At 36.6% G+C, this 20,112-nt stretch overlaps 2 long non-coding RNA genes across 2 annotated transcripts; both read right to left on the bottom strand.

Annotated features, from left to right (window-relative positions):
• Positions 1–272: 272 nt before the first annotated feature.
• Positions 273–10,524, bottom strand: LOC110713712. Its single transcript, XR_002510048.1, has 2 exons — positions 9,722–10,524; positions 273–548 (listed from the first exon to the last, which is right to left on the bottom strand). It is a non-coding gene; the product is annotated as an uncharacterized LOC110713712 (long non-coding RNA).
• A 2,651-nt stretch (positions 10,525–13,175) lies between these two features.
• On the bottom strand, positions 13,176–17,323 carry LOC110713698. Its single transcript, XR_002510038.1, has 2 exons — positions 16,975–17,323; positions 13,176–16,011 (listed from the first exon to the last, which is right to left on the bottom strand). It is a non-coding gene; the product is annotated as an uncharacterized LOC110713698 (long non-coding RNA).
• Positions 17,324–20,112: the final 2,789 nt, after the last annotated feature.

The raw sequence follows: 20,112 nt of genomic DNA on the forward strand, positions 1-20,112 counted from the left end.
TTTATTTTCTTGTAAAAATTAAGGCCGTCATAAGTGCCCGTAGATCATAGGTACGCCCTATTTTTACCTAAAACATTAACTTCATAAAATATTGTGAGACTATCTGCCATGCATGCTTATAAGAAATTCTAACACACTCATAAATTAATTATACATTTTACCGTTAAGTATTATTTGACCACTTTATTCAATGGAATAAGTTAGGAGTATCATTTTAAGTCATATACAAATGTGGGCCGGGAGAGATGTGTGAGAATTTCTTGAAAAGAACCTTAATAATTTTTATTCTTCCAAATTAAGGTAACTTCTCAACCTCACAACCTATATTAAGATACTGGATCATAGAACATAACTTTTCTTACTGATGACTTTCATGACATTTTCTCTCCCATTTTACAAAAATAATACTCCTACAATTATGTTGAAAATAAAATGATATGCACTTGATCTTCATCATTTTAGTGAACTATATATAATGGAGGATGCTCCTCAGTCTCTTGTACATACCCTAAGCTTGTCCTGGTGGTCGTCTAGAATTTCCGGCTCGCCTAAACAAAGGAGAAATAAAATAATGGATTAGATTTAAGATCATACTACCAAGTTCAATAAGCTAAGGAAGATATGCAAATTGTACATGACTATGTGAACATATATGTAAAATTTCATAAATTTTAAGGGATAAAAAGAGTTGATAGGATGTATTTAATTAATAAAATGTATTACTTTTATGAAAGTTTATTGTCAATTAAATAATAATTAGGGCGGGAAATAAAATAATTAAATACTAGTCATAGACGAAGTAGCTTTTAAATTTAAGAGTCTCTTGGCCTGAGTTGGGTCACTCTTTGACGAGGTTAATTTTATATGTACTTAAAGTGAGAATTTTCTCACATATTAAGCCTTTATGATTGTAACTTGTAAGGTAAAAAAGGATTGGACACTAGTGATGAGTGAATTTGTGATTAGTTGTGTGACACATACCCAATGAGATATACTCCTCATAGTGAGGCTCCAATCTCTTCTACCATTGTTTCCTAATACTCTTTTTTCTGACTTCATCAATATGTAAGAATATTAATTAATCAGTGATAATAATAAAAAGAAATTTCCTAATCAAGGTAAGCTAGAGTTGCAAATTTTGGTATATAGATGACGGAACCTAAGGAAGGTAAAATTATCAATGGCTAGATATGTGTGTTTTCACACACCAGTGCAGTGGATGCCGCTAGATATACGCACCAGGCACATCATGCGCCAAGTACGTACCTCACGCAACCAATGCATACCTAATAGGCTAACAAGCACCACGCACATTGACACAATATGCACCACGCACCCGAGTGTATGTACGTAGACCTAGGCGTACACCACACATTGATGCAATATGCACCACCCGAGTGTGTGTACGTAGACCTAGGCGCAGATAGAAAGTTGAACAAAGAAGAGGTAAATCTTACACTTCAGTACGTTGTGATGTGGCCAGTGACCACTATAAGTTGTTTGCTTATTAAAGGAGTTGTACAAAATTAAAGAAGCAATATTTGACTAGCTTTTCAAATTCAAACCTGCTCAAAGTATATCTTGTATTAAGGGTCTAAATAAAGAGAGATGTAAAAAAGCATGTCTGATTTTGTTTATTTATAATTTTCAAAAGAAGATGCTAGCAAACTAAAGAAAACAAATAATGCATATATAAATATAATATATACTACTTAAGTAGTAGTTCGTTTTTATTTGACTATATTCATTTTTCACGCTGGCTAATATATTACTTCCAATAAAATCTTAAATGAGTACTCCGTATATTTTTTCTTAGAATATGATAAATTATGAAAGTCGAAACGAGTTCAATAAAAGCAAAACAGAGAAAAGACCAGTAAAATTAAAATATTAAATTATGGATAAATAGTCCGTCAAAAAGATAATTAAGAAGGATTTGTTCACTAGTTATACCATAATATATTCTGTAAATCAAAGTACAAACTGAAGGATCCGTAATTAAAAAGTACATTTGTTAATTAGTTGATACTTACAGAGACTGAAAAGACAGGCTATCTACTTTGATAAGGCAACAAAAGCAGCTTCAAAATGCTAAGTGTTGTTGTAAGTCACTTTAAAGAAGATGCCTGTTCAGACAATAATCTCTTTAATTTAATGTCTTTTTTTCACTAAAATCATTACTTAGCTAACAGGTACTTGTTTAAGATATTATAAAGAAGAAAAAAAGAGATGGTAGAACTAAAAAAAAAAAAAAGAGTTTCTGCAAAAAGGTTCAAGTGGAACAAAATTATATGTTAATTAACTTTATGCAAACTTAAATAGAAGTTGGAATAAAGCATATAGATACAAGAACATTGCTTTTCATTTGCTTAGTTTGGTGAAATTTGAATTTGAGGGATAACACGCACCACCTTTGCGACTGTATCTTTTGTAGGAGGAATTTATTTAATCATAGACTTTATTTATTAGGATTTTTTGTCAAAAACTACCTAATAAAGCCATAATGTTGTAAGAAACTATTTAACAAAATGTTAAATATTGTAAAATACTACCTCTGTCGGAAATCCACCATTGACCCACCTCAAAGCACCCCCAAAACCACCGCTTTCACCCTAAAACCAACACAATCTACTTAAAATTGCCTTCACCAAGCCAAAACCACCATCTAATCCCAAACCCACCACCTCTAACCTCAAAAATCAACATCCCGAATCACGAAATCAAACCACCCTCAACAACTCGAAATATCTTCTAACCACCCCAAAAATAACCTTACCACCTTGAAAAACAACCTTTTGTTGTTGTTTCGGGGGTGTTTTGAGGTAAGTTAACGCCTTAAAATTAGATTAATGGTGGAAATTCGGCCAAAGGTAGTACCTTATAACATTTTATCTTTTATAAGGTAGTTTCTTACAATAGTTTTTTTATTAGGTAGTTTCTCATAAATAATTTTAGGTTGTATTAGGTAGTTTCTGACAAAACACCCTATTTATTACTATTAGGTAATGATTTTAAATTTTGAGGCGATATACATAATTAACAAGACAATGCGAGTTTAGTTAATAGGTTAATAATGCCTCAAGCAACAATTTTTGGAACATCAAAGAATTTCTTGATAATATCTTCTATTGTATTTCCCCCTACCCTCGTCGATATTGTACTATGCAAGGAGGCAATCGCACGCAAGAATGAGATGAATAGATATAGTAAAATCATGTTAGAATTAAAATAGCTAAAGAAATTCATGCAAGCCATTCTATCCCTTTTTTCTAAGGAAAATCATGCAAGCCTTCTATAAACATGATAACTGTTGATAAGTATTAGGTGACTCGTACTTCGTTGCTTTGTCCGCCCGATCGGGCGGACATTACCCGGTCTGATCGGGCGGAAAAAGAAGAGGTGCCTGGCAAATTCGTTGAAGAAGCTGCTCTCGCGCGCCCGACCGGGCGAGCTTTCGCCCGACCGGGCGAGCCTTCGCCCGATCGGGCGGACATTGCCCGATCGGGCCGGGCGGAAGGGGTTTTTTGGAGTACTTCGGTTGTTGGAAAAGACGTGTTCTCGCGCCCGATCGGGCGGGCCTTCGCCCGACCGGGCGATCTGGGTTTTTTCAGCGATTACGAATTTAATATTTATCATATTGTGATATTGTAACCTAAGTATATCTTAATTAGGAATCACTACTATATAAACTTCCTATTATCATTATTAGGGTAACGGAGAGAGAAACACAAGAGAGAGAATACTTTGAGTGATTAAGTTCTTCATTGTAATCTTTGTAATCTTTGCCAGTTTATAGTGAAATCATTCGATCTCGGTGCCCGTGGACGTAGCTATCACATCGATAGTGAACCACGTAAATTCTTGGTGTTGTTCTTATTGTTTGCATTGAATTTCTTTATTGTTTTCTTGTTTGTTTACGACCTTTGCTTCCGCTGTCGCACAACAATTGGTATCAAGAGCTCAGGTTCAATCCTTGGAGAGTTTCTTGAAGATAACAATGGCAGGAGATTCAACAATAAGAATTGAGAAGTTTACCGGGAAAAATAGTTTCGGGCTATGGCAAATTAAGATGAAGGCTCTGTTAAAACAACAGCAGATATGGCGTCCGTTGGCTCCAAAGAGTACTACTTCGGAGTCAGGAGACGGACCGACTGACTCGCAGTTAGAAGTTATGGAAGAGAAGGCACACTCTACCATATTACTTAGTCTTGATGATCAAATCATCACGGAGGTGGCTGATCAGGAAACGGCGGCTGGATTGTGGCTGAAGCTGGAGTCATTGTATATGACTAAGTCGTTGACCAACAAATTATTACTGAAACAGCGGTTGTTTAGCCTCCGGATGCAGTCAGGTACTTCCTTACGGGAACATCTAGAAAAACTTAACTCTATTTTGCTTGATTTACGTAATTTAGATGTTAAAATTGATGATGAGGATGCTGCGTTGATTTTACTTGTATCTCTACCGTCTAGCTTTGAGAATTTTGTAGAGTCTTTTGTTGTTGGTAAGGATTCTATAACCTTAGAAGAAGTGAAGGCAGCACTTCATACTAGGGAACTCAGAATGAAAGCTACGAGTGATAATGGGGATAATGGTAGTGGGTTGTTTGTTAAGTCCGGAAAGTCTAAAAAGAATAAGGGGTTTAACAAGGGGAACAATGCTGGGTCGGGTGCTGGAAACGGCAAGGATGGATCTAGTAAAACTACTACTAAAACATGTTATTACTGTAAAGAACCGGGTCACTTTAGGAATAATTGTCCGGTGAGGAAAAACAAGTCCCAGGCTGCTGTAGTTGAAGAGAAACCGAATGAGAGCTATAATTCAGAGGAAGATTTAGCATTAGTCAGTTCTGCTAGGTCTGATGATTTATCTGATAACTGGGTTCTAGATTCAGGGTGTTCGTTCCATATGTGTCCACGTCGAGATTGGTTTGATACATATGAACCTCGCAATGGGGGCATGGTTATAGTCGGTAACAATGCTCCATGTAAGGTCACAGGTATTGGTTCCATGAGGTTGAGGACTGTTGATGGGCGGAGGTTAACTTTGACTAATGTACGGCATGTTCCTGCTTTAGGAAAGAATCTGATTTCATTGGGTACCCTGGATGACTTGGGGTACAATGGTGTGTTTTCAGATGGGGAGTTGTGTATTTTCAGAGGTTCTGAGTTGGTACTTAAGGGTATCAAAAGGAACACCCTCTATGTTTTTGAGGGTGTTACACTGCCTAGTTCTGCGGTTTGCGCATCTGTATCTCACCAGGAGATGACTAAGATTTGGCACATGAGGCTTGGTCATATGGGGGAGAAGGGGATGCAGCTATTGTCCAAGAGGGGTCTTCTATCCGGGGTCAAGGTTGCCAACCTTGAATTTTGTGAGCATTGTGTGTTTGGTAAGAAACACAGGTCAAAGTTCAGCAAGGGTGCTCACATTACTGATGCAGTGCTCGATTACATCCATTCAGATTGCTGGGGTCCATCTAGAGTTGAAGGTATGGGAGGTTACCACTATTTTGTGTCATTTGTTGATGACAAGTCCCGATACACATGGCTTAGGTTGCTTAAGTCAAAGGATGAGGCCTTCAAAGTTTTCAAGCAATGGAAAGCTTTGGTGGAAAATCGACAAGGAAGGAAGATCAAGAAGCTACGAACGGACAATGGGCTAGAGTTTTGCAAAGACGAGTTTAATCAGTTCTGTGCAGATGAGGGTATAGGTCGGCATCATACTGTCAGGAAGACACCACAGCAGAACGGTGTAGCAGAACGGGTTAATCAGACACTGCTAGAGAGAGTTCGATGCATGCTCTCTAATGCAGGGCTTGGGAGGAGGTACTGGAGTGAAGCTGTGTTAACAGCTTGTTATGTCATTAATAGGGGTCCTCATTCTGGAATTGATTCCAAGATTCCGTTTGAGATCTGGAGTGGTAAGTTGCCTAATTTTTCGAATTTGAAGATTTTTGGTTGTGTTGCTTATTATCATGTTATTGAGGGTAAGCTGGATCCACGAGCCAAGAAGGGGTGTTTTGTTGGGTACGGGGATGGTGTGAAGGGGTTTAGAATTTTTTCACCTTCGGAGGGTCGGGTCATTCTTAGTAGGGATGTTACTTTCGATGAAAACACCATGTATTCAATTAAAAATGCAGAGATTTCAGATTTGAGAAGGGAAGGAGACAATTTATTACAGACAGATGGGGTACTTGAGGTACATCAGTCTACCATTGCTGATTTACCTCGGGTACAATATATTGATGATGATGCTGATGTTCCAGTGCCGGGTACTCCTGAACCTGAGATTACTCCTACTCATTCTAACTCTGGGGATGAGGTGGAGCAATCTAATCAGGGGTCATCTAGTCAACCTGACACCATTCTTGAGATGCCTAAACGAGTTATCAAGAAGCCTGTTAGATTGATTGAAGAGATGGAGGGAAGAAATTGCTGTGTTGATGCGATGACAGGTTATGCATTGAGTGTAGCTGATGATGTAGAGTCATTTGAACCTGCCACATATAAACAAGCAATTAGTTGTAGTGAGTCTGCGCAATGGCTTGCCGCAATGGGTGAAGAGATGCAGTCTCTTTACAAGAACAGAGTGTGGGAACTGGTAAAGGTACCGGAAGGGAGGAAGCTTGTGGGTTGTAAATGGATTTACAAGAAGAAAGAAGGGTTGTCGGAAACTGAGCAAATACGTTTTAAGGCTAGGCTAGTTGCTAAGGGGTTCAGTCAGGTAGAAGGGGTTGATTTTGTTGAGATATTCTCACCTGTGGTTCGACATACTTCTATCCGTGTGTTATTGTCAATTGTAGCACATTTTGATCTTGAGCTGGAGCAGTTGGATGTTAAAACGGCTTTCCTTCATGGCGATTTGGAGGAGGAGATTCTGATGAAGCAGCCCGAAGGATTCGAAGTTCCTGGAAAGGAACACTATGCCTGCAGATTGCTAAAGTCATTGTATGGACTTAAGCAATCCCCCCGACAGTGGTACAAAAGGTTTGATTCTTTTATGGTTTCACAAGGTTTTGACAGGAATTCATATGATTGCTGTGTGTATCATAGTAAGCTGGATAATGGTTCCATGATTTATCTTTTGTTATATGTTGATGACATGTTGGTTGCCACAAAGAATAAATCTGATATTGCTAGATTAAAGGAGATGCTTAACTCGGAGTTTGACATGAAAGACTTGGGTGCAGCTAGGAAGATTTTGGGTATGGAGATCTACAGGGATCGGGCTAGAGGTAAGCTTTTCTTGACTCAGAAAAGCTACATTGAAAAGATTTTGTCTCGTTTTGGGATGGAAAAATCGAAGCCTATAAGTACGCCAACTACTGTTAGTTGTAAGTTGTCTTTGTCTATGTCACCTCAATCAGAGGAGGAGTTGTCTTATATGTCTAGAGTTCCATATGCAAACGCGGTTGGTTGTTTGATGTATGCTATGGTCTGTACTAGGCCGGATATTGCGCATGCTGTTAGTGTTGTAAGCAGGTTTATGGCTCGACCTGGGAGGGAACACTGGCAAGGGGTGAAAAGGATTTTTCGCTACCTGAGAGGGACAACTGATATTGGTCTTGTGTACGGGAATGGTAAGGAATGCTTGGTCACTGGGTACAGTGATTCTGATTATGCAGCTGATGTGGATACCAGGAGGTCTGTGACTGGTTATGTGTTCACTTTGGGTGGTTCTGTGGTTAGTTGGAAGTCTACATTGCAGTCATCAGTTACGTTGTCAACTACTGAAGCTGAGTATATGGCTCTAACTTCTGCAGCTAAGGAGTCTATTTGGCTCAAAGGCCTAGTAGGTGAACTGGGTATTGCACAGGATTTTGCTACAGTGTATTGTGATAGTCTAAGTGCGATTTGCTTAGCTAAAGATCAAGTACACCATGATCGGACGAAGCACATTGATGTCAGGTATCATTTCTTGCGTACTGACAAGAGGATTAAGGTGAAGAAGATTGGGACTGCTGACAACCCGGCTGATTTCTTCACTAAGCCTGTTCCGTTTAGCAAGTTTAAACATTGCTTAGACTTGTTAAATATTGATTACTACGTGATGTAGTAGGCCCTGAGGGGCGAAGTTGGGGAGCTCCTGGTGTAGGTGTGTTGGCCTTAAGGTGGAGCTTGCCCGGGGCTTGTGATGCAGGTGGAGCATTATGAGTTGTTATACTTGGAGACGAGTATGTGATGGGTCTTGGTTGAAGACTTATCGGGATGTATGGCTTATGCATGAGTCTTGCATCGGGTTTGGCTTGAGATGTTTTTCACTATGTCTTGATGGGGTCGCTTGCTGACTACGAGTTCTCGTCAAGGTGGAGATTGTTGATAAGTATTAGGTGACTCGTACTTCGTTGCTTTGTCCGCCCGATCGGGCGGACATTACCCGGTCTGACCGGGCGGAAAAAGAAGAGGTGCCTGGCAAATTCGTTGAAGAAGCTGCTCTCGCGCGCCCGACCGGGCGAGCTTTCGCCCGACCGGGCGAGCCTTCGCCCGATCGGGCGGACATTGCCCGATCGGGCCGGGCGGAAGGGGTTTTTTGGAGTACTTCGGTTGTTGGAAAAGACGTGTTCTCGCGCCCGATCGGGCGGGCCTTCGCCCGACCGGGCGATCTGGGTTTTTTCAGCGATTACGAATTTAATATTTATCATATTGTGATATTGTAACCTAAGTATATCTTAATTAGGAATCACTACTATATAAACTTCCTATTATCATTATTAGGGTAACGGAGAGAGAAACACAAGAGAGAGAATACTTTGAGTGATTAAGTTCTTCATTGTAATCTTTGTAATCTTTGCCAGTTTATAGTGAAATCATTCGATCTCGGTGCCCGTGGACGTAGCTATCACATCGATAGTGAACCACGTAAATTCTTGGTGTTGTTCTTATTGTTTGCATTGAATTTCTTTATTGTTTTCTTGTTTGTTTACGACCTTTGCTTCCGCTGTCGCACAACAATAACAAAGTAAGGAGCTAGTTGTTTTGAGTAGGGAATACTTGCTTTTTTCTTGAAAGAATATTTAGAGATATGGAAGTGAAGTGTGCCAAGATTCTTTATTTTCTTTATTAGGACGTAGATGAAACAAACATATCAAAAAATGCTTCTCAAGATAAGGTATACACTAATTCTTGTATATTGTAATACATGTACTTAGGTTATTTTTATTGGGTGTATTGTGTATATGTATTTAAAAGCCCTTTTTTTTCTAAGGTTTTGGGAGTGCTTTACAATACTTACAAAATCCTAGAAATTTCCTAATACAGATCGAGTAGTTAGGAACAAACTAAGTTTCAAAAAAAAAAAAAAAAAAAAAAAAAAAAAGAAAATTTTAAACCAACAAAAAAAAAATTACGTTATTACTACATCAAGTCTACAATTAACGTTAACATTTTGTGAATTAGAGAATTTAAAATTAAAAATTACATGGATAAATTTTCTCTCAGTGTCTAATGATTGAATAATATATAGGGACGACAAACAAAGACATGAATATTTATGTATTTTTTGGTTTTGTTTTCCATGCATGAAATATATATAAAAGCAAATTTTAGACTTTTTTTTATAGTAAGGAAATGAATTATACAAAATAAGAAACCCGTCTAACTAGAGTTTTATCTAATTTACCGTTCTCAACAAATTATAAAAAACAGATTTAACGAAATGATGGAGATATAATTGAATAACAATTTTAAAATTAAAACTATCTAGCAGCTACGAACACACCTGTTATGTATAGGATCAGGACCATTAGGTACTTTTCTTTTGCTCATGTAGTTTATATTCACCTCTGAGCGAGCTAAGTGCTTCTCTCTTCCAACTGTGAGCACTTCATGATTCACATTATGCTTGTTTATAGGACTTGTTGTTGTCGCCATCGTCGTTGTTCCTCTACTAGCTAATAAAACTCCAACCAAAGAAAGCCACAATAAGCTTATTGATCTTAATAAGCCTTTAATAGACCTATTAAATCTCCTACTACTCATCATATTCCAACTTCTTTAACTTGTTCTCCTCCTCTTTGTTTGTATATATACAAGTTTATATATATAATTAAAGAGGAAGAAGGACCAATGATGAAGAGCAAAAGCTTTATTATGATTGCATGATGATGTGAATTGAAACAATTGTGCAAGACTAATCTTAGATTAATTACTTAATTAGTCTAAGATTTTGTGTTTAGAGTTTTAAATTTATGTTAAGATGGATAACTTATAAGAGAGGAAATGAATTGAAGTAGCTAGGAAAAGCAAATAAGGCAAGGAATTGTTGCTTTCTTCATAAGAGGAATTGGTCTAAACTTGTCTTGGAGGAAGGTTGGATATATTATTTCCTTTATAGGTTTAAGGGATTTTGTTACACTTTCTCGAACCTAGAGGAGAGAGAAAAGGAAGAGAAATATAGAATGAAGATGTTAGCTGGTTTGGAACGTGACATGGAGACAAGGCTCCTAGCTTTATAATGCTAAGTTCCCAATACCAACACTACACTTTTGCTTTGAATTGTGTATTTTTATGCATTTACAAATACAATACCCCAAAAGCTCAAGGATATATCTTATTATCATTTCTTAGGTTTGTATGAGAACAAACGTTTGTATGAGAATAAGGGCTGGCATATGTACCAATATACTACCAATAAGCAAAGCTTGATTTGGTTAAATTGACATTCATCGCCTTTTAAGTTGTAACCTTGAGGTAGTAAGGTTGAATCCTCCCTACTATAGGTGTCAGGAGATTAAATTTCTTAACACGTTCCCTCACATTAATTTCAATTGCCTATCCCGTAAAAATTGGACTATGTGATATTTGATGTTCAAGATTTCCTTACAACAAATTAAAAACTTATGATGCACGTTATACTAATTGTAGCTAGCTACCCCAACTTATTTGGAAATTTTATCGTCTTATCCATCATTAGCAATAAATTTTGGTAAATAATATTCGAAGTACAAAACAAGTAGAAATTTGAAGAAAGTGATCGAAAAACTGATTATATATAGCTGTTAAGAAAATTATATATTGTGAATTTTGAAATTTTAGAATTGGCTTATCCAGTGATACAAACCCAAAATAAGCCTGACTTTATTGGTTTCAAAATGAAGGGTTTTAGATGGCTTCGCTCTTTTATAAGTTCTTATGACATGTCAGTCTTAACCAATGAATATTTGGATGTAGCCTCTCTAAACAGTCAGTTTAGTGGGTTAGTTTATACTACGTATATAATTTGTTATTTATTAGATTCACAAAAGAACTTCATGCATTATTATGTACCTTTTATACGATTTTTTTCAAATCTATACAGCGTACATGGCTGTACACCATTGTATTGACCAACGATTATTATTTAATATTAATTTTTTTGGCAGATCGACAAAATTGCCTTATATATCTATACTTTTGCACATAGGAAGGAGTAATTAATACATTATAGTAGTACATATGTGGATGTTAATGGTCAAGCATATATGCTTTGATCACTTGACCTATTCAAGGAACAAGCTTGAGACACCTAGTTCAAATGACAATCTCGACAACCATTTTAGTAATGCTAATTAATCAAAGCTTGATCATTAAGAATACATCAATTAGATTTCATACTGTAAAATTAAATTTTGATATAGGTTGAAAAGAATAGACTAATTTTTTTCTTTTTCAGAAAAAAGAAGCAGGTTCCATAAAAAGGGTAAATGAAGGGGGAATATCATGCACAACAAACATGAACATCAATTGGTTAAAGCAAATGGTACTTGTGCTGTTTTTATAAGTGCTTTCTCTTTAGATTCACAGTAGTAGTTTTTAAAAGTTTCGGCCAAAGGAAGAATCAAATGCTCCTCTATATCCTTATTTCACTTTCACTATGTCTATTCTTTATCACCTTCACATATAAAGTTTAAAAATTAATTAATTTAAGGACTTGTTTGTTTTTATTGCGTTGCTATTTTGCACTTTATGTCTTTTGTTTTTTTTTTAAAACACCATTATATATTTATTATAAATTCAAAAAAGACAATCCATGTTTAATCTTTGTTTGTTTTAAATTTAAAAACTAAAAAAAAACTAGAAATAATTGTATATAGTTGTTGATTTTCAAAATGATTTATATGTTGTACCTCTTCGTCTCCATTTGATATCCTTCTATCTAAATTAACGTTGCTTAAAGGACTAGGATTACATTTAACTCAGTAGCTCTTAGATTATCAATTATTTAAATTTTATAAAACCTAAGCTTTTATCATCGATTAATTTAACAAGCATTGTACAGTAATATAAATACTTTTGTAAGCAAATGCGAATTATTCTACACTACTTATACAAGAAATTAGTCCCGAGTCAAAAATCAAATTAGGAGTTCATCCAACATACGCGTGAATGTAAGACTACAATCTATCAATTCATATTTCCATGGAGAATGTGAGACGAGAATGTAAAGCAAGTGATCGAGTGTGAAATCTCCGTACTTCATAGCATTTATTTCAAGTACAAAATAATAAGCCACCTATCCGCTACCATATGGTTTCAATCGGGCAATAATTATTTTAATTTTTTTTTGACGGGAGTAATTGCTTTAATTGGTTGCTACTTGTTAGAGAACTTTCAACAAGAGGAATTCCCAAAATTGCAAAATTAAGTTGCATAGTAGTTGAACCATTGAACAAAATAATATGGTGGCCTGGCTAACTATGGGTTTGCAGCATATGACAAATATGTTAGTACCAAATCTAATTGTAGGTAGCCTTTTTAAAAATATATCCTCGTCTAGAAGTCATTTCGATTCTTGCAGAAGAGAATATTTTGCATAGTTGCAAGTCTTGCAACTTGCAAACAGATATATCCACAATCTTTTATGCTTATAGTGTTTTGTTTTGCTTATCCATTATGCACACATACGGAGTACTCCTCTGTATTTTCTTAAGTAAAACGTTTTTCCAGTGCAAAAATTTGACTAATAATGTCATTAGTTATTAATAAATAAAAATTATAACAATTAAATATTACTAATAATCTATTCACTTACATAATTCCAACAAATACCCACATATACAATACCTTTTTTTTTTAAGGCAATATACAGAGTACTACTTCCCTCTCTATCATAATACACGTTTTTCCAGTGCTCTATCATTAATTGTGCCTTAAAACGTTCTTTAGTAAAACGTTTTTCCAGTGCTCTATCATAATGAAAAAATAAATCCAATGTCTATCATTAATTGTGAGAAAATCAGAAAATAAATTACAACAAATGTCAATAGAAAATATAAAAATACTACGTACATGTTTGATACTGGTAATCTACTCAATCTAGCAAATCATGTAACAGAATTCAGAAGATTCTTTTACCAAAGATTAAAACAAATGTTGCTAAGATAACTTGTACAGTCTCATCTAATATTCTAGAGAAACTTCTTCCTTAGATCCACTGACATCACCAAAACCAATTCCTACCTTCACCGCTACCACCACTTCTACCTCCTGGAGGCTGGAGGCTTTCCACCCTCATCATAATATTCCCGTTTCTCAATCTGCTGTTTCAATAAATCCTCCACTGAAGATTTATTTCCTAAATTTTCAATGGCTTTTCCAAAAAATTCCCAAATAGATTCCTGGACAGAGCTCACAGTTGCTCAACAGTCAGAGAACGTATAAATTTCAGTTGATCATCAGTTGAATACAATCGACAAGGTCCATTATACAAAATACTCTATCGTGTTCTTTATAGTATCCACTCAAAATAGTTAGTTCGACAATTGGAATTTATTCTTTGTACATGAAACCCTTATATCTGAACTGATCATAAATAACTTGGATTTACACGGAACACAATTTTTTTTTGAGAAATCCCATCAAATAAGAATTATATGGAGTATTTATGAATCGGAACAAGAACCATATCCAAAATTCAATTCGGTAATTTGCCTCTCATTATCTTTTAGCCAGCTTCACAAGGTTGAAAATGTGCCCAATTCAGAGGCAGCTTTATTCCTCTACATTTAGGACCAGACTAGACGATCAAATCAAGAAATTAAACCAATATTATCATCTACAACCAAGAGGAAGGTACTGCTTTTTGCATACCTTTGAAGAGATTGATTGGCCATAAGACCATCACTATCAACCACTGACCAACTCAAACCCAACTCCACCACCACCTTCAATCCCCAAACCCCAAATTCCGCTTTTGGGTTCTGCCACACTTGGTTTCCACACTTGGTTTCCACACCTGAGCCCACTTTTTCCCAGTTTGTCAGTGTTGAAATCCATCTTCAACCACCCAGCAGCAATTGGAAATTTGCCTCTGATGCTAGTTTTCTTCTTTGACGCCTCCCACACATCTGCCCATCCAACTTCAAAGTATATCTCAAAGCTTTTTCTGGCTCAACAATTTCATTCTAAATTACATACTTGTTTTGAGCTCCCTATACTGCCCAATCAATGTCACAAAATTCTCCATGTCCATGAAGGATACTTCCCAGTCCCCACAAATTAAGTAAAAAAATGATAGTTCAAAAAATTTAAATGCCCTCCGAGTTGAGTGCCTCAAGGAAAGATAACTCTAATAAGCACCATAATTTGCCAGACCATCTCCCACAATTCTTCCATTTCTATGCAGCATCCTCATTTCCCTTCCAAGAATCATCAAAAGTAGGCCTATTCGATGAACATGCAGAATACACTGCATTTTTCTCAAGATTCCAGCATAATAAATCTTCAGGCATTCTATTACTCAAGGGAATGCTCAACACCCTTGCTTGATCAAATTAGAGAAATAATTGACAGATGAGTTGAGAGTTCCAGCAATGGTAAATAGGATCAATTAAAGTTCCCAACCACCAATTCCAAATTTGAACTCTCCCTTGACGAAACAATCTTCTGGGTTTGTGTTCCAGGAATTCACATACCAAGTGTAACTAGATAACGACCCCAAATCTGACCCCATAACAAATGACTCGGGATAATACCAAACTTTGAGAATGAACTTGGTGGCTCTTACCTAAACTTAACTTTGTACGAATTTTTTTAAGGTAAAAAGACCAAACCAGTTTTCATGACTTTGAGTGAAGATAAATTAGATTGAATATATCCAAAACAGCCCTCCCTGTCATTACTTTAAAATTCCATTAAAAAGTACCAAGCTACCTTATAAATTATACCAGAACTATCAGTTTAGGCAAGACAGAGAGATGGAGATAGTAAGAGCTCAAATCCACTCTAAAAAGAAAAAATTCTTCGTTCTAGCAAAATCTGAAATGAGAGCATAAAAGGAATATTTCTATAGGGATCAACAATTTTCAATCTCTCAGCCCTCAAAATTAACCTATCTTCCCTCCATTAATGAGTTGGTCTATTCAGTTCAAAGTAAAACTAGGAACAAAATTAAAAATTTGCAACTTGCAGAGGAACAGCTGACAAGAAGCACCCCATAAACAGCTTTGTAATTTAACTTCAATCATTTGATAACCTATATTTATATTCTGTCACAAAGTTCTCCATGAGTAAAAAATCACGAAACATAACCTTTCAAGTTTCAATATAACAAACTGAATACTCTTTTAACTTATTCAATAGAAGTGGCTCTTGATTTAAAATAAAGTAAAACCCAACAAATAAAGCAGACTTGTTATCATCAATTTCACTACATGAATTACTTAAACCAAACAAGCCATATAAAATCAAATCTATTAACAAGCACACATTTACAATAGAGCAACTTATATTTTTACCTGATTTCCGTTCCCAGCTCTAGTTTCCCCGCCAGACAAACAAGCCTGACATACTCTGTATAACACTGAATTGGTTAAGATCTTCAAGGGAACTTGAAACTTTAGAGGACAATGGACAGGTGCTACAGAACAGGGGGTAAAGGGTGAAGCCCCTTTACAATGTGTCTATTAATTACATATGCCATTGAGAAAAAGCAGCAAAACACATTGTTAACCTGAGTAGACATCATACATTAAAGCCTTAAAGGTGACAAAACCTCGTGAAATGCACTTAAGGCTTCTTCTTGAATTATCACTGCAAATGGAAAATGGCTTATTTTAGTACTAGCACAATGAGTTTTTCCATATATCTGAAGTTATGACCCAACACCAATAAAATGGCTAACTTAACGTCTCAAAATAAAGAAATGAAACAAATAAGCCTTTCGTTAATCTGAGGTTTTAAGGACTACTGTGTAATGCTCTTGGAAAAATCAATCAAGGCAAAACAACGATCCCACTAATGATTTTACCTTCTTTTTGCCTCCGTCTCACTGTAAAGTAAATGTGAAGCAAATGAACCTTAAAGAAACAAATTTGCGGCACACCAAAAATTGATTTTGGCACACAACTATGTGAGAAGAGCATAGAAAATTGTGCTCTCACAATGGGTGTGCCAAAATTATTTCCCAAACATTAATTTTGTGCAACTAGCCAAGCTCAAGTCCAACTCAAGTGCATAGCTAATAAGCTCAGGCGACCGGGATATTCCTCTTTTTCTAACTTAATTTTCAAAAGCTATTGTTATAATTTCATAGAATCTCAAAATATCCATCATTGCCAAACATTATAACAGGCCAAATATTATAGGATAAGGTCTATTTTCATAATCCTGTCCTAAACATTATAGGAATACGAACGAAACACTGCAGCACATTAACAGCCTATTTTGACTAACTATCAAATTAGGCTCCATAAATCGCACACTTTACAAGAACCCTAAATTGATTATACTGACATTAAATTTAACAATAAACCATAGATTATGATATTGATATTCGATGCCTAACAACAACAACAAAAACTTATGATTATATAATTGGTTTTCTAAATTGGAGATCTCCCTCTAAAATTAGCAAACACCATTACACATAAAAAAACTAACCACATAATCAATTGCGTATCCAATGGAGTTCAGTGGGTTCAACAAAATCAGAATATAATCAATTTGAATTCGAAATGGTTGAGCAATAAAAGAAGAAAACGATTGATAATTTACCATCAATCTAGCGCAGTGAGTAATTGAGTTCAATTTTCAGGAAATCTTTGACTATGCGCCGAATTCTTTGCTCTCAATTCTTCCGCAAAATGTGATTACCCACCAAAGGATTTTCCGAATAGTGATTTCTTTTTTTTTTTTTTTCATTTTTTTTTTTTTTTTTTGAGAAAAAGCGAGGTAGGATCCCGAAAAGTTAAACTGAAGAACGGCTTGTTTAAATTCCAGGAGTTGCTCTGTATTAGGATTCATTCAAATCGAAATTAATCAAATTATTTGATTCATTCACTTACTGAATTGAAATAAGGAAAATTTGATAATTACCACTTACAATTGTTGTTATTTTAGCAATTTCCATCTACAAATTTATTTACTTTTTTTTTTTTGAAACAAAGCTGCGAATTATCATTAGAGGAGGTCAATTTCTGCCAAAGTTGTCAAACTTTAGGCGAAAGGACAAAGAGAAACACGTTCATTACATCCCCTAGTATCCCATCGTGCAGCACTATGGGCTAAGGTATTACCCGCACGCTTAATATGAGAGAAACAAAAAAAAACTAAAACAAGACGACAAACTAGAAATATCATCATACAATAGGAAGATAGGAGAGAAACCCTAAGCTAGTGTAGCAATAGATAGCAGCTCATCTTTCGATACATTCTTCGAACACCATAAAAATCTCTCAACGAAGCTATTATCAGGGGTGGCACTTACCTTGGATGCGAGAGGGCTAGCAGCCCATATTTCTTTCGCTGCCTTACAACCAAAGGTGGCGTGAATGATAGTCTCCTCAGGCTCATTGCAAATACTACAAGACTTTTCAGATACAATGTGACGATAGAACAACCTCTCTTTAACAGCGAGAAAACCCTTACAAGCTCTCCACAAGAAATGATGCAATTTTGAGGGACATTTCAGAGACCATATCAGTTTCCAAACCTCATTCATACCCGTCCCCTGCATAACAGCCGGAACCTTCTTGCAAAGCCAATACCCTGATCTAACCGAGTATGCACCATCCTTGGACGCCCACCAAAACATTTTATCCACGGGGCAACTTGGAGACAAAGGGATCTTGAGAATTTTCGCTACATCCTCACTGTTGAAATTACTTGAAATAATGCTCATATTCCATTCGCCACAATTGTGATCAATTAAATCACTCACTCTTAGCCCCATATCACTATTTGCAATTGGAGTCGGGACAATTGTCGATGAGTTCCCCGGTAACCATGCTTCATCCCGCACATTTATAACACTTCCATTCCCTACTCTCCACTTAAGACCTTCAAGTAAAACACCTCTCGCGCCCCACATACTCCTCCAAGCATAGCTTGGATCGTAGCCACAAGAGGACTTGAGCACGTCACAATTCTTGAAATACTTCGCCTTCAAAATTGTATGAATAAGGGTACCCGGATTATGGTGAAGTCTCCATAATTGCTTGGCCAACAGAGCTTGATTAAAGCATCTTAAGTCCCTAAACCCCAAACCTCCCAGGGCCTTAGGTTGACATAAGCTCTCCCATCGTTGCCAATGCATCTTTTGTGTTGTCTCCGTAGAACCCCACCAAAATCTAGCAAGCATGGAGTGAAAATTATCAATAAAGCCATCGAGAATTTTAAATATACTCATCATATACGTAGGAATCGCCTGAGCCACCGCTTTTATAAGCACTTCTTTTCCCGGTCTAGACAATAGCTTTTCCTTCCAACCCTGCAGTTTCTTCCACAACCTCTCCTTCAACCCTGCAAAAATTGCTTTTTTCGATCTACCGATAATAGTGGGCAAACCAAGATACTTCTCATGTCTTTCAACCTCCCTAACACCCAAAATCTGGATAATTTCTTGCCTTCGATCCAGTTCCACATTTTTGCTAAAAACAACTTCAATCTTGCTTAAATTGACATTCTGACCCGAAGCTCTCTCATATTTGCTGATTATATCAGCTATAACCGAGCATTCTTGCACACTTTCTTTAGCAAAAAGTATACTGTCATCTGCAAAAAATAAGTGAGATACCTTGGGAGCGTTCCTGCAAATTCTTGCACCATGAATTAAATTACCATTGGCTGCCTTTGAAATTAGCGTAGAAAGAGCATCCGCACATAAAAGAAATAAGTACAGAGAAATAGGGTCACCCTGGCGTAATCCTCTAGACGGAATCACAGACCCGAAATCTGCCCATTTATCTTAATAGCAAAAGAAACGCTCTTAAGACAATGCATAACACGATGAATCCACATATTCGAGAAACTCAAACTGATCATAACCTGCTCCAAAAACACCCATTCCACCCTATCGTATGCTTTGCTCATATCAAGTTTCAACGCAACATTGCCATCCTTCCCTTCACTACCTCTCTTCATAGCATGAAAAATTTCAAATGCAACAATGGCATTATCAGTAATAAGCCTCTGGGGGACAAAAGCACTCTGATTCGGGGATATCACATCCCGAAGAAATTTTTTCAATTTATTTGCCAACACCTTAGAGATGATTTTATAAATAACATTGCAGCAGCTTATAGGTCTGAACTCCAAAATCAATGTTGGCTTATCACATTTCGGAATAAGTACAATGCAAATGTTATTTATTTCAGCTAAGTCCACATTCCCATTCACCATTTTTGAACATAAGCAATTATATCTATCCTAACAACATGCCAAAATTTCTGAAAAAATAGAGCGTGCATACCGTCGGGGCCCGGGGCCTTATTAGGGTGCATCTAAAATAAAGTCTGCTTCACTTCTTCCCCCGTGGGTTCCCTATCCAGGAATGAATTCATCTCCTCCGTCACCACAGTATCCAGTCCTTCCATCGCATCCTGAAAACCAGTAGGAGAGCTTGTCGCAAAGAGCTTAGCAAAATAAGCGGCTATCAGCTTTTCGATGTCAACTTTTTTATTTTTCCACACTCCATTGTCATCAAATAATCCAACAATCCGATTTTTTTTCCTTCCGTTGACTCGCCTTATGATGGAAATATTTTGTATTTTTATCTCCATCGCATAATTCATTTGCCCGAGCCCGAGCAAACCAATATGACTCCTCCAATAAATACAAAGAATCCAGCACAATAGAGATAGTACGACATTGCTCCAATTTTTCCCCATCCATAGCACCATCCTTTAGCTCTTT

Source organism: Chenopodium quinoa, unplaced genomic scaffold (genome assembly GCF_001683475.1).
Source record: "Chenopodium quinoa cultivar QQ74 unplaced genomic scaffold, ASM168347v1, whole genome shotgun sequence".
NCBI classification, from domain to species: Eukaryota; Viridiplantae; Streptophyta; class Magnoliopsida; order Caryophyllales; family Amaranthaceae; genus Chenopodium; species Chenopodium quinoa.